The sequence below is a fragment of the Lissotriton helveticus genome, chromosome 11, assembly GCF_964261635.1.
Source record: "Lissotriton helveticus chromosome 11, aLisHel1.1, whole genome shotgun sequence".
Lineage (NCBI taxonomy): Eukaryota > Metazoa > Chordata > Amphibia > Caudata > Salamandridae > Lissotriton > Lissotriton helveticus.
Window position 1 is genome coordinate 489,518,710 of NC_136072.1, and position 15,419 is coordinate 489,534,128.

Here is a 15,419-nt window from a genome sequence, read left to right on the forward strand (position 1 = left end):
CCTCACAAGAGCAACATCCAGAGAAAATCCTCCAAAAGGGCCAAATGGTACATCCAAGAAGTCAGGACAGTGAAATGAGACAGCAAACAGCTGTAGAAAGATGGTTCAAGGACACCTCGGACAGGGCAGCCTTCAAGCCCTCCCTCAACCTGTACCACCACCTGCTGGGGGCAACAAAGGAGACAGCTCTTGCCGCACACATGGAAACCAGCATCAACAACACCAAGGAATCTTTCAACATTATTAAGGAATTCTCTTACCTGTCTGCCAGCAAAAACAACATCACACCATCACAGGAGCTGTGCAACAACCTCGACCACTTCTTCATTGACAAGATCGCAACCTTATACAGGAACTTCAAACCCCAACCCACACCTACGGACTTCCTTGACAGATACAACACCACCGTAACTGACACAAACCACACACTGACCATCTGGAATATCCTCTCAACCCATGACAACACCTCCACCATGAAATCCATCCACTCAGGAGCTCCTACAGACCCATGCCTGCACCAAACCTTCAACCTCATAAACCAAATGTTTAGCCAGGAACTCACCATCTTACTCAATACCTCTATCACTTCCGCAACATTTCCCGACACCTGGAAACACGCAGATGTCAGACCACTACTCAAAAAACCATCCGCTGACCCCAGCAAACTCAAAAACCTCTGGACAATCTCTCCCATTCCATTCCCAGTGAAGGTACTGGAAAGGATTATCAACAATCAACTCTTGACACACCTGCTACTCAACCCCTCCCAATCTGGCTTCCGCAGCAATCACAGCACAATCGCAAGCACTGATGACATACCAACCCTCCTCAACTATGGAGAAAGAGCTGCTTTGATCCTCCTCGACCTCTGAGCAGCCTTCCACACCGTATCCCACCACACTCTGATCAAAAGGATCTAACATATCGGCCTCTAAGGGGACGCGCTCAGATGGATCATCTCCTTCTTCACAAAAAGAACCCAGACGATCCACCTCTCACCTTTCACCTATGAACAATGTTTGCACCCCATATGTTTTAAAGGAAAAGCACCCTCTCAGAGGCTATTTGAGATAACCAAGCAGCCATATTAAGATAACAAACATTGTGTTTTATTGAAAAACAAAAATGTGTTTTTCACAAAATTGTTTCGGTTTACTCCTTGATGTGTTTATCACAAATTTGTTTTGGTTTCATGCTTGATTTGCTTTACTTCTTTGTTGGTGTAAACAGAATGATTTATTTTCATTTTGTTTTCATTAGCAGATCTATTTTTTCTAAGTTAGTTTAAGAATGATTACTTAAGTCACATGGTTCTCACATGTTAGGATAGTTGCACAGCAGGTTTTAAAAGGTTGCAAGTGCGGTGTTCACAAAGGGGATTTGGGGGGGGTGGCTGTCCAGTAGGGAGGCTCACACCCTTGTTTTTGTTTTTTCCATGAGTGCAGCCCGGGCCCAATTTTGCTCTCTTTGGGCTGCATTTGGGCTTCGGGCTTGGGTTTTAGGCCAGACATATTAGGGGCTGTGTTACCATTTTGTAAGCTGACACTGCAGCCAGCAGTTAGGGACAGTTTTCGATCACAGTTTCCAAACGTTGAGATCTACCGTTTAGTTTAATGGTAGTGAGGCAGAGTGAAATCAAGAGTTTCTGGTAAGGTTATATGAGCGTATGGGTCAAAAGTAGGGGCCCCGGGCAAACAGGAGGGGGTACTCTGCGGGAACGAGTAGAGGAGGTTTTAGGCAGACAGTTTGGGGGGGCAGGGGTGTGAGGGGGCACTGACAGTTACCTGAAGAGCAGTACAGGTCCAGGGGGTATTAGCAGTTGTGCCCGGCCCAATGGGAGACAGGGACAGATAGGGATACTAAACCCTGCCCGCCGGACCTTGCCATTTCATTGTAGGATCAACGGGTGCGAGAGGCACACACCTCGGGTGAGCCAGATGCTGCTCCGCAGTACCAAGTGGAAGCGATGGCAGGGTCTTGGAAGGCCAGCCGGACCACGGCCAGGGACTACGGACTCAGTGATAAGTGGAGGTTTGATATGGTCACGTTGGGGTGACAGCCCGGTTGGGCGATGCGGCCTCTAGCTCCGCGGTGACATGGTCAATGTAGGGACAGCAAGAGGAGGCAGAACGGCAGCGAAAACTCCCGCCACATGTGGAGCACAATTTGGAGGAATTTATTCAGCGTATGCGACAGTGTGCAGAGGCACATTTGGGGGAGCAAATAAAGCAAGATGGGGGCTATGGGAAGAAATACCATTGGATTATGAAGAAGATAGCATAGAGAAGGGGGGAGATAGTAGATGTAGAAAGGAGGGGACAAGTAATTTTGTGCCTAGTATGTTGCATGACACAGAGCAGGAAGCGGTTGTCCCGGCCAGGCCTCTTGCAACTCAACCCTCTGCAGGACTGGTTAGGCAGCGGGATCCAGTGAGAATGACAACTTTGAAGCCTGTTAAGAAAGTGGGGAAAAGGCTGGGTAGTTAGTCCAAGGCGGAAGGTGTCCACGGGAACTGATGCATGAGGGGAGGACGGGGAGATCAATCTGCGCAAAGGAGAATGTGTGCAGGACACAGGGGTAGGTACAGAAGGGCGGAAGACAGAGGGGGAGACAGAGTTGTATTGTTCTCGGCATGCTGGCAGTGCTTGATATGGTTCATCGCTCTCTCTGCTTAATTTGAGCCCGTGGCTCCCAGGGGTGCCCACCAGCACTTATTTTTTGGAACTGGAGTCTATTTTTCCTCATCTGACTTTGACCCAGAGGAAGAAAGCGAAAAACAGACAAGGGGGAGGAGGAAGAGAAAGAGAAAAACCGTGGCAAAGGGAGAAAGCAGGAACCTGCGAGAGTGAGATAAGTGGACAGGGAGTGTCTGGTGGGGGATTAGAGGTAACTAAACCTGCCTGCAAAGAATCAAAAATAAGCATTCACAGATGACTACAACTAATACATTGAAATTAAAAACCCCACTCTAGTACCTTTACCAACTGCGAAATGTCCTTGCTGGAATGGGCCATGCGACTGCAAGACACCCACCGCACAGCCCAGATGCTGCTGAAAACCCCACTGCTGTGGATCCACCTTGCCCATTAAAGGTCCACGGGAACAGGGCAGATAGAGTGGGATAACCAAGGACACGCTCCACAAGGAGCACGGACTGACACCCTCCTCATCCAACGATTGAAGCTGTTCCTGCTGTTCACTTACCACCCACTGGGCCTGCAGTGACTTCCAAACTGAAGCTTCTTCCCAGTGGTAATCATCAGTTGGGATCCTCTGCTGGAGCTCAGGGTCATGTCAGTGCCTAGGAAATAGGCCTGCACTGTAAGGCCAGAGATAATCCACGTACAGCGGCCATTTTGTAACAGGTACATACTCTTTCCTGTAAGCTGACCAGGATTTTCCAATCAATGGTTTGGGACTGATTTGATCGGACTTAACTTTGCTTTGCTACCCGGTGGGACCCCACAATCTTGAAGGGTGACCGTGCCCAAAGCAGTCTCTTCCCTCACTATCAAGTGTCTGACCTTTATTATGCACAGCAAAGGGTAGAGTCGCTGGGCCCCTAAATCTTCTGGGGGTAGTTTTGACTCACCACCTCAAAGCCACATGACAAATTGAAAAGCAAACCCAGTGAGACAACTGTTATTCTCAGAAGCTGATGTGAGACGGTGGCAGAGTCTCCACTCCGCTTAGCCAGTCAAGAAACCTCGATTGTGCCTCGCGCTATACCTACTTGTGGTGGGTTGTAAGATGTGATTTGCCTGTCTGTTTTAAAATACTCGCTTTTTAATATTGCATTGTTGATTCACGAACGATCTTTTAGCCTGAGCACTTCATTTTTATGTGACACGCATTTCATTGGAAACCACACGCACATATTCATACTGGTGTGATTTAGAACCTCATAGCCCTTTTCTTGATTACAAGGAGGAGGGAAACTAAAATTACATACCTAAACAAGCCTGTGCTCGTCTTTTCTCCTGCCCCGCCCCGTTCCGACGCGGTAACCAGTACCGTTGCGCGGAGGGCGGGCCAGGGAGAGCCAGTGACTTCCTGCCGGGACACTCCACGAGCGGTTAGCGCTCTAGTGCACTAATCTGGAGGGCCTATTTAGGCGGAGCCTTGACCTGTGTCAGCTGCGGATGTGAGACGGTGGCAGAGTCTCCACTCCGCTTAGCCAGTCAAGAAACCTCGATTGTGCCTCGCGCTATACCTACTTGTGGTGGGTTGTAAGATGTGATTTGCCTGTCTGTTTTAAAATACTCGCTTTTTAATATTGCATTGTTGATTCACGAACGATCTTTTAGCCTGAGCATTTCATTTTTATGTGACACGCATTTCATTGGAAACCACACGCACATATTCATACTGGTGTGAAATAAGAACCTCATAGCCCTTTTCTTGATTACAAGGAGGAGGGAAACTAAAATTACATACCTAAACAAGCCTGTGCTCGTCTTTTCTCCTGCCCCGCCCCGTTCCGACGCGGTAACCAGTACCGTTGCGCGGAGGGCGGGCCAGGGAGAGCCAGTGACTTCCTGCCGGGACACTCCACGAGCGGTTAGCGCTCTAGTGCACTAATCTGGAGGGCCTATTTAGGCGGAGCCTTGACCTGTGTCAGCTGCGGATGTGAGACGGTGGCAGAGTCTCCACTCCGCTTAGCCAGTCAAGAAACCTCGATTGTGCCTCGCGCTATACCTACTTGTGGTGGGTTGTAAGATGTGATTTGCCTGTCTGTTTTAAAATACTCGCTTTTTAATATTGCATTGTTGATTCACGAACGATCTTTTAGCCTGAGCACTTCATTTTTATGTGACACGCATTTCATTGGAAACCACACGCACATATTCATACTGGTGTGATTTAGAACCTCATAGCCCTTTTCTTGATTACAAGGAGGAGGGAAACTAAAATTACATACCTAAACAAGCCTGTGCTCGTCTTTTCTCCTGCCCCGCCCCGTTCCGACGCGGTAACCAGTACCGTTGCGCGGAGGGCGGGCCAGGGAGAGCCAGTGACTTCCTGCCGGGACACTCCACGAGCGGTTAGCGCTCTAGTGCACTAATCTGGAGGGCCTATTTAGGCGGAGCCTTGACCTGTGTCAGCTGCGGATGTGAGACGGTGGCAGAGTCTCCACTCCGCTTAGCCAGTCAAGAAACCTCGATTGTGCCTCGCGCTATACCTACTTGTGGTGGGTTGTAAGATGTGATTTGCCTGTCTGTTTTAAAATACTCGCTTTTTAATATTGCATTGTTGATTCACGAACGATCTGTTAGCCTGAGCACTTCATTTTTATGTGACACGCATTTCATTGGAAACCACACGCACATATTCATACTGGTGTGAAATAAGAACCTCATAGCCCTTTTCTTGATTACAAGGAGGAGGGAAACTAAAATTACATACCTAAACAAGCCTGTGCTCGTCTTTTCTCCTGCCCCGTCCCGTTCCGACGCGGTAACCAGTACCGTTGCGCGGAGGGCGGGCCAGGGAGAGCCAGTGACTTCCTGCCGGGACACTCCACGAGCGGTTAGCGCTCTAGTGCACTAATCTGGAGGGCCTATTTAGCCATCGCCTCTTTTGAGCGCGCAGCGATCGCGCGCAGCATCGCCAAAGCAACGCCGAAGACCAGCCAAAGAGCTGCCCGTCTGCGCCCGTCCGCGACAGGACGAGGCAGACTGAGGCACAAAGGCAATTAGGCGCCCCCACGATGATTCCCGGCATAGAAGGTACTAACTATGTCACTTACACACCCGAAACTCTCCGACAGCTACAGCCCAGGGTGATGTGTGATACACGGTTACAATATAAACAGCTTGAAGGGAGTTTCTCTTGCCTCCAATGTCGTTTTCAGTCAGACACGGCAGGAAATAGCATTTACGATAAAGCTTCTAGTACTCCAGCTCCCCCGGAATTCAAATGTCTCCTTTTAAATGTACGTTCTATGCCCAAGCATCAACTACAGATTTGGGATCTTATTTTCTCTGAACAACCAGACATTTGTTTTTTTACTGAAACCTGGAAGAAACCCCATACAACACCGGCTGTTGTATTGGGTGTTCCCTCAGGCTATAAAATTATACATGCTGACAGGCCCAATAAAATAGGAGGCGTCTTAGCGATCATATTTAAGGATATGGTTAAAGCAACAATTTTAGACAAAATATGTAGTCCAATGATGGAAATTATGATTTTTAAAATCACAATAGGAAACACATCCTGGAAAGGAGCTCTGCTGTATCGCCCACCAGTTCCCAATCCTGACTTTGCTCTGCTCCTCCTTGAAATATTAGCCCCCCATATGAAAGCCAAGGAGGATTTTATCCTCCTTGGGGATTTTAATATACATATGGACAACCCAGAACTTCCAGAAACAACTCATTTAACAGCTGATTTGTCTAATCTGGGGCTCAAAGTAATGAACAACGGTGCCACACATATAGGTGGTCATTTCCTTGACCTTATATTTTCCAACTGCACCGAAATAAGATGTCTTCCTGCAAAAAAAATCCTCTGGTCAGATCATTTTTTGATTGAGTTCCATCTGGCTGGACCGACTAAACGAGTTCAAAAAGCCCCGCCCCCGCCAATTCTTCGTCGAGAATGGCACAAAATTTCTGTGACCAATCTGCACGAATACTGGGTGCAACCGATAGTCACGGCTGCAGACACAGCTGAGTCTGCACTAGAGAAATTTAATAAATCCTTGAAATCCGCTATTGATACCCTTGCCCCCCTCAAACTGCACAAACAACACCCCCAAACCAAACAAGAGAAATGGTATACAACTGATCTCAGAAAGGAAAAACAAAGATGCAGACGATTAGAAAAAATATGGAGAACCTCTAAAAATGACGAGGCTAGGAAAGCCTTTCACGAGGTTCAATCATCATATTATAAAAAAATCAAATCAGCTAGGAAAGCCCATCTCTCAGTACAACTGGAGGAGGCAGGAAACTGTCCACGCGAATTGTTTAAAATCTTGCAAAATTTTAATAAGCCCACAGCTACTGAAAGTACCGAGGATGCTTCACAATTACTCTGTGACGAAATTTCTGAGTTCTTTGAGGACAAAATAAACTTGATTTACAATAAAATTTTAACCTCTAAGGGTGGGGTCACTGTATCCCCTCCCGAAGCTAAACCCATCACTCAGGTCACAAATTCCCTACTTGTCATTCCTCCAGTCACAGATCAAAACCTTGCAACCCTTATCAGCCATATGAAAACTGGCTCTCCCAACGACTCCCTCCCTGCTAAAATGATGGCCCCTTTGATTTCCATCTTAGGTCCCTCGATCCAGGCAGTTATGAACACCTCCCTGGCCAAAGGACAAGTCCCCATGGAATGGAAGATTGCGGTAGTAAACCCAATTAGGAAGAAGGCGACCCTACCCTGGACGGATCTATCGAACCTCCGACCTATCTCTCTCTTGCCATACATCGGCAAGCTAACAGAGAAGCACGTGAACACCCACCTTTCAAACTATATCGAGACAGCGGATGGCCTAGATCCTTCACAATCTGGATTTAGGCCTAACCATAGCACCGAATCCGCCCTACTGGCTGTCACCAATAACATCAGGATGACGCTGGATAGAGGAGGGTCGATGATTCTGGTGCTATTGGATTTATCCGCTGCCTTCGATACGGTGTCTCACGAACTGCTTCTCGGCCGTTTGAGAGAGATAGGTTTGGGAGGCACGGCTCTGTCCTGGATGGAGAGCTTTCTTTCGGGTCGCTCTCAAGAAGTCAGATTGGGCTCCCATAAATCCATCGCCAGGGAGCTCACCAGGGGTGTGCCACAGGGCTCATGCCTAAGCCCCACATTATTTCATGTGTACGTGGCCCCCCTGGCTGACTTAGTGAGATCCTTTGGGTTTATACCGGTGTCCTACGCCGATGACACCCAACTTCTGTTCCCTTTTAAGACCTTCTCTTCTGCATTACAAAGAACTTTTGCAGAAGGGATGAGGGCAGTTTCTAAATGGATGGCCGAGAACTGCTTACAGTGCAACGTGGCTAAAACTGAGGTTGTACTCTATGGGGAAGCAGTAACATTATGGTCCAAAGAGTGGTGGCCTCTTGAACTGGGACCTGCCCCTATCCCTAAACAGACCATAAAAAATCTTGGTGTGTTATTCGATCAGTCATTGACATTCAAAGATCATGTCAACCAGGTTGCTGGTACTTGTTTCGGGGTTATTTCACTGCTGAGAAGGGTGTTTCCCTTTCTCCCGGATCACCACAGAAAGACCCTGGTCCAGGCTCTGGTCATCAGTAGACTGGACTACTGTAATGGCCTTCTTTTGTCATCTAATGAAGGCCATCTCAACAAACTACAAGTAGTCCAGAATACGGCCGCGAGGTTAGTCTTGAATTTTCCATCTAGGACTCCCTCCCGGCCACTACTGATGGAACTCCACTGGCTGCCAGTGCGACTTCGCACCAAATTTAAAATCTTGTGTACAATTCACAAATGCCTGATTGGGAAGGGCCCAAAATTTCTCACCACTGCCTTTCTTCCCTATGTTCCCGGCCCCTCACTACGTTCCAGCAATCTTCAGCTCCTTCAGGTTCCTAAAATTAAAAAGACCCGCCAAGGAGGTAAGGCCCTGGCATACGCAGGACCTGTTCTCTGGAACTCCCTCCCCCTTTCGTTAAAACACATCACTGATCACCTGTCTTTTCGAAAAATCCTGAAAACTCATCTTTTCTCCAGCGTTTAATCATTTCCCGCCATCCACTACCCACTAGTACTGTTCAGGCACAATACCTGGTTTCTTCTGTTTGGCAAAGCGCAGAGATACCCCTCCGGGGGTCTATTCAGGCGCTATAGAAGCATATAAATAAATATAAATAAAGGGTCTAGTGGAAAGACAAGGAAGGTAGGCGGGAAAGCTCAGACAGCAGTGACAGAGATGGATGAAACAGGAGATGGCAAAACAGATGGAGGAAATAGCCAAGCGATGGGGGCCAAAGAGAGCAAAGAGGTCTGATTGCCTAAAATCAACTAAACCAATGAAACCAACTAAACGTTTGGGAGCATACATCATGTTAGCCACAAAAGAAAAGATTTGTAAGGGAGAATATGTGGATATGTTGAAGCTCCTGCATAGGGAATTGCGGCCCAAAGAGAGATCGAAAGAGGACCATAGAAAACTGGACAGCAGCTTTTCTGATTTTCGCTAGTGTATATTGCGAGAAATACCCAGACAGGTGTGTGTCCTTGTTTAAATACATGGACGTGGTTAGGAGGGCACAGTTGACATACGGCGTTATGCATGATCGCACTACTACAAAGAGTTTCGAGCCAGACTAGTTTGGGATCCCAAGGCAAATTGGGAAGATATTTTATCACCAGATGATGGGGGCAGTCAACTTTGGGAAGACAACGTATACGGCCAGTGGGCTACATTTAGTTTACCACCTTTTTCAAAATCGCCCCACCAGGGGAGGGGTAGGATACACACCGAAGGAGGTGGGGGGTCCGGGGGTATGTTGGGATTACAATAAAGGAGAAACAACAAGTTGAGAAGGGTCAAGGGGATTAATATTTATAGACCCTCCAAATTCAAACACCCCTATTAAGACTCTGAAGTAACACGAAAAATTGGAGGGTCTGCAAGACCAGAGGCTGGGTCCGTAAGATCCTTACTAAGATGCCAGACTTATTGGATTGCACAAGATCAGTCCAAGTGGTCACATGACACTAGCTGTGTAGTCGATATCCTATCCGACCACCCTCTTGGCGGAGCTTCGTCATATAGGACAACTGGAACCAGGGTAGTGCGTCAAGGCCCAGGTGAATTGGCCATAGAGCCCATACTTCTGGTTCGAACGGTGTGAGTGTCCATGCCACTACATGGTACTGGTCGTGTGCAGTGCAAACAAAAATAGTGAGTGAGTGATGTTAAAATGGCGTTCCTGGCAAAAAAAAAATTTATTAGTATTCACCAGGACGTCAGGTTAAGAACAAGTGTAGAACAGTGTGAAAAAATCACTGTTGCTTAGCTATGTTGGCCGCCTCTACAACATAGCTAAGCAACAGTGATTTTTTGGCATGGACACTCACACCGTTCGAACCAGAAGTATGGGCTCTATGGCCAATTCACCCCAATTCACCTGGGCCTTGACGCACTACCCTGGTTCCAGTTGTCCTATATGACGAAGCTCCGCCAAGAGGGTGGTCGGATAGGATATCGACTACACAGCTAGTGTCATGTGACCACTTGGACTGATCTTGTGCAATCCAATAAGTCTGGCATCTTAGTAAGGATCTTACGGACCCAGCCTCTGGTCTTGCAGACCCTCCAATTTTTCGTGTTACTTCATTACAATAAAGGAACCTGTACGCGGGTATATTATTGATTTCGTCATGAATGCTCAAAATGCGCAGGAAGGCACCCATTGGTGCAATGCTTCAGGGCAGGATATGCAGGAAGGGGACAGCAAGGGGGGCAAGGTTTCCAACAACAGAATGCTTATAGTCGACAGCATGGACAACAGGGGGCTGAGAGGCAGGGGAGGAAGAGGGGCGCAAAGTTACATGGGCAAATGCTCATACATCCATTAAGAATGACTGCGTGGATGCCTGGCTGACATTCTACCCACGGGAGCAGGATGCATAGTTACTGAGTAAGGGTTTCAGGGAAGGTTTTAAATTGGGGTATGAGGACCCTCGGACAGCAAGATGGGCAGAGAATCTGAAGTCAGTGGTGGCTTATACATCAGTGGTTTGGGGAAAAGGAAGTTGAAGCAGGGCGCATGGAGGGATCATTCGCTGTTAGCCCGATAACGGATTTGATTATTTCTCTGGTGGTAGTGGTGCCAAAGAAAGAACCAGGCTAGTATTTGTTGATTCAGAAATTGTCATGGCCACAGGGAGGGTTAGTGACTGATTTCATATCGAGGACCTGACATTAGTTTCCTATTCATCAGGGGACAAATCGAGGGACCTAGTGGAACACATTGGCAGGGGTGCCTAGAAGGCAAAATGTGACATTAAGGCTGCCTTCCATCTGATGCCAGTATACCCAGAGGATTTTCAGCTGCTGGGCATCCAAGTGGATGGGAACATCTTTGTGGATAAGGAGTTTCTCATGTGCTGTTGGAAAACGGGCAAAGAGACGGTGACACACTACCTTGATGACTTCTTCCTGGTGGGATGGCCTGGTTCGTTGGACTGTTGGCAACTGTTGGCATATTTCCAAGAGCTCAATGGGGCACTAGGTGTGCTCCTGGCACCAGAGAAGACGCAGGGTCCAAGCACGGTGTTGTCATTTCTAGGTATTGAGTTGGATTCGGTGGCCATGGAAGCGAGGTTGCCGGCGGATAAGAAAATGCATGTGAGATTGTTTATTGATGACATGTTGGCCAAGACAAAAGGGATGGTGAGGATGGTACAGGTGCTGCTAGGGCATCTGAACTTTGCATGCAGGGTAGTTAGGTCAGGAAGGGCATTTTGCAGGAGATTGAGCAGGTCATTAGCGGGACTCATGTTGCAACACCATCACATGTGACTGTCCGCAGGGACGAAGGAGGATTTACACATGTGAGGCAAGTTCTTAGAGGAATTCAATTGGATTCCCATGTCCGCACCAGAGGAGTGCGAATGGGACGTGCAGATATTTTCCGACGCTATAAGAGCATGCCGGTTTGGGATGTACTGGCGAGGCAGGTGGTGCCCAGAGGTACGCCCGCAACAATGGAAGAATGGGGGCAGGAGTATTGCTTTCTTGGAGATGTTTCCTTTAGTCATAGCGGTCACAGTGTGGATGCAGAGCCTAGCTCATAGAAAGGTCATTTTCGGGGTGGTTAACATGGCAGTGGTGCAGGTGGTCAACAAGCAGTCAGTAAGAGATGAGCAGGTCCAGACGTTGATGAGAGTATTCATTCTAAGTTGTCTGAAGTGTGATATACAGTTGCGGCTGAAGCACATCCTGGGAGTGTACAATGACATTGCAGATGCTTTGTCTCGTTCGCAGTGGGGGAGGTTCCATTGACTGGCCACGGAGAGGGAGTTTCAGAAGACCCTGGTGCCTGCGGGGATGTGGTCCGTAGGAGACAAAGGATGCTGCAACTGGTGGTAGGGTCATTAGGAGTTTCTACGAGATGGGCATATGGCCAGGATCTGGCAGACCTTTTTATAACAGGAGGGGCAAGGAGGAGGACAGGGACTTGGGCCGGAGAGGAGGATGTCATACAGTTCATTATGTCTCTGATAGGGATTGGTGAAGTTCACTGTTGCTGCCAAGCTAGCGGGGATAGCACTCATGGACAAGTTGTGGTGGGGATATGCCCCTTCGGCAGGTGAATTAGGAAAGTGTATGCTGGAAGGTTGGGCCAGGCAAGCAGGGAAAGGACAGCGGGCCAGGATGCCGGTGTCAAAAGCATTATTAGGCAGGATGATAGAGGAGCTACCCAGGATATGCATTAGCTTACAGGAAGCAGATTTATTTGCTGCCTTAATGTAATGGCTGTATTTCAGAGCATTCAGAGTATCAGAGGTGTTGGGTAGGAAATGGATTGCAGGCCTTCATTGAGAGAAGTACATGGAGTGAAGCGGTTATGATCCTCCTCACGCACTTGAAGACGGACCAAAGGGGTGTGTAGAAGACAGTATTACTAGGGGCCAATGAAGAGGCTTTGATATGTCCCGTTCGATGGGGTACGTATTACAAACATGGACATGTGTCTTTTCAGGTGCAGTAGCAGGGCCAGAGTCGGAGGCTCTAGCCATTTCCATAGTTGGGCGTTCATTCATCTAGTTGGCAGAGAGACACTAGCTTCAAAAAGGGAAAGGTGTTAACTTAGGATTGGAACCTGCCTTGTTTAAGATAAGTTGGCATGGGAAAGGGGGTTTGCGCTGGCACAAGCTCAATCCCAGTTTGAATAAATTGATGCCCGAATGTTCTAATAATTAATTTCGGGGAGAATGATTTAGTGGTTTGCAAGGGTTTGGCCCTACTAAAGCAAATGAAAAGGGACTTGAGGGAGATTAGGCAGCAGTGGTCAGGATGCTTTGACGTTTGGACTGAATTCATCCCTGGAAGACAATGGAGGGTGCCGCCATTGATAAAGCCAGGAGGAAGATAAACAGGGACATGAGGGTCTTTTGTGGTGAGTCAGGTTTCGGTAGAGTGGAACAACCAGAACTAAGATATGCTGCAGTGTACTTTTTCAGGGTTGATGGCGTTCATTTGTCTCACTACGGGATGGAGATATACCTGATATACAAATAAAGGAAGTTTTAGACAAAGCACTATACATACAAAGATACCCAAGAATAGCCTAGGTGATGGGGGGGGGGGGTTGGCAGGAAAGTTATAGGGACTGTTTCTGAGTGGCGTCTGGTAGCTGGTTCTGTACAGTTTTTCTGTTCACTTTATGGTTGGGAACAGGTTACTCCAGGAGCAGATAATAAGGGTAGGATAGGAGATACTTAGTTAGGTAGATATTTAGACAGGTAGAGAAGATGTTACAGGATTTAAAGGGTCACCAGTTATTGACTGAGTTGGGGGTGTTAAATAGTTGCAAAGAAAGGAGAAGGGCGGGGAAACTTTAGGGGTGGGGGTGGAGGATATGTAGATGAAATATTTATAGCGGGGTTTAGTCTTGTGAGGCATAGGACAAGGTTATGTTTTTTGTAAGATGCACCTGTTTTCAATAAAGAGTCCTTTTTCACACATCTTGAGATTTGATTGTGGTCCATTCTGGGCATGTGGCTCAATGGGGCTTTGGGGAGGCTCCCACCCCCAGGGTTTTTGGGCCATTGGTGCAGCCTGCGACAAATTGGTCTTTCTATGGGCTGCACTTGGGCTATGTGCTTGGGTGTTTTAGCTGGAAATTTTAGAGGCTGTGTTACCATTTTGTAAGGTGACATGGCAGCCGGCAGTTAGGGGCAGTTTCCGATCCCCTCCTACCGACCCTTTAGAAGGTAAGATGGGGGGGTTATTTTGGTTATTATGGGATGGATGGCCGAATTTGTTGAGTACAGGTGCATCGGGGGAGTGAAAATGCATTGTAATTGGTTGTCACTTGAAGCAGGTTCATGGCGTCTGGAAGCTAGTTCTGTTCAATTTTACAGTTCACTTTATAGTTGGGAACAAGTTACTCCAGGAGCAGGTAATAAGAGTAGGATAGGAGATACTTAGTTAGGTAGATCTTTTTTTACAGGTAGAGAAGAGGTTACAGGGTTTAAAGGGACAACCATTATTGACTGAGTTGGGGTTGCTAAATAGTTGCAAAGACAGGAGAAGGGAGTGGAAACCTTAGGGGTGGTCGAGGGGAATACGTAGATGAAGCATGTATAGAGAGGTTTAGTTTTGGGAGGCAAAGGCCAAGGTTATGTTTTTTGTAAGATGAACCTGTTTTCAATAAAGCAGCCTTTTTCACACAGCTTGAGAGTTGACTGTGGTCCGTTCTGCGCTTGTGGCCCAAAGGTTATTCTTTCAATGTGTTACAGGCATGTACTATTTAACAAGCGGCTCCACTGAAGGTTGTAAGGCTGAGTCAGAGATGACTAAAAAAAACGTTCATAGAATTCTTGAGCTGGGTGTGTGGGTTAGGTTTTTTTATAAATAGTGTTTGATTTTAACACAGGGTTTATTCACTTTTTGTTTCATTCACTTTTTGGTGCTTTATTCATTTTGCAGTGTAAAGGCACATATCCATATATGAACAGCATGGGTAATTTTTCACTAATTTTCAATTTTAAGTAATTGATAATAGGCACACATATTTTGATAAAATATATGTTTGAGTACAATATGCATAACATTTTACATTAATTTTGAAGAGTCTAACAATTTATACATGGTTCCTGATGGGTTGTTCTAAATTTCCAGTTACCCCTGACGAAGGGCCTGTAGCCCAAAATGCATTGGGTGGACTTTAAATCTGTTTACTCAAATTGAAATGTGATACACGGAGCTGTTGGACAAAGCCCAGATGGGCATTCTTGGAGCATTAAAAGATTTTAAATCACATTATCTCTGTCTGAACTTTAAATTGAACACAGATAAAAATAGATAAAAAGGATTACTCATAAGATTACTGGATTTTTTACTGAGACGATTGATTGTCTGTATGCAGTGCAGCTGTAAACTGGTGCATGCCGATCCCCCAGGTATTCTTTGTAAATGAATTTGTGACTCCTAAAAATCTCATTGTACCCTGTAACCGTTATAGTCAATGAATTAATCGGGGTAGGAGTAACACGTAAATTAGGCCTTCTGCAGTCTTAGTTCATGAATACATATGGTCTCAGCTGTCAGTAAACATTTATAACCTCTTGTAGAATGTTCTTGCTGACCACTAATTACTGTTGGTCTTTTGCTAGGTGAGAGGTGTATTCCACTAAAGCTGATCATTGCTGACTGTTAGCATTAATAGACTCACCCACCCTGGCTCCATGAT